We start from the raw sequence: 818 nt of genomic DNA on the forward strand, positions 1-818 counted from the left end.
TCTAGGCCCGAAACATCAGCCTTCCTGCTCCTCTGATGCTGCTTGGCCTGCTGTGTTCATCCAGCTCTACACCTTGTTATCTCACCATTTAGATAGTAATCTGTTTTCCTGTTTTTGGTACCAAAGTGGATAACCTCACATTCATGCATATTACAGTTTATCAGCCATGCATTTACAAACTCACTCACCTTCTCACTCAACTTGTCCAAACATCCTCTCCTCAAAGTTAACCTTCCCACACTCTGCAAATTTGGAAATGCTATATTTACGTTCTTTATCTGAACCATTAATATATATCATCAATATCTGGGGTCTGAGCACTGATCCCAGCTGTACCCCTCTAGTTATTCGCTACCACTCAGGGAAGAAACAACCTGTATATTTCTACAAAACTGAAATTGCTGGAAAAACAGAAAATTGCTGGGTATTCCTACTCTTCGTTTCTTATCTGCCAGCCATTTCTCTATCCATGTCAGCACACTACCACCAATACCATGTGCTTTAATTTTACATTCTAATCTCTTATGTGGGACTTTATTGAAAGCCTTCTGAAAGTCTACATAAACCATATCCATTATCAACTCTACTAATTACATCCTCAAAAATTTCAGTAGGTCTGTAATACATGATTCTCCTTTCGTAAATGATGACTCTGAGCAATCCTCTCACTGTTTTCCATGTTCTCTGCTAGCAAATTTGTTATAATGGGCTGTAACACTTCCTCTGCAATCAATGTCAGGCTAATTGGTCTCCTCTTATTTTGAGTAGTAGAGATACATTAGCTAACTTCCAATCCACAGGAACTGTTCCAGAGTCTA

The sequence above is a fragment of the Rhincodon typus genome, unplaced genomic scaffold (assembly GCF_021869965.1).
Source record: "Rhincodon typus isolate 14 unplaced genomic scaffold, sRhiTyp1.1 hic_rhity00001778, whole genome shotgun sequence".
Lineage (NCBI taxonomy): Eukaryota > Metazoa > Chordata > Chondrichthyes > Orectolobiformes > Rhincodontidae > Rhincodon > Rhincodon typus.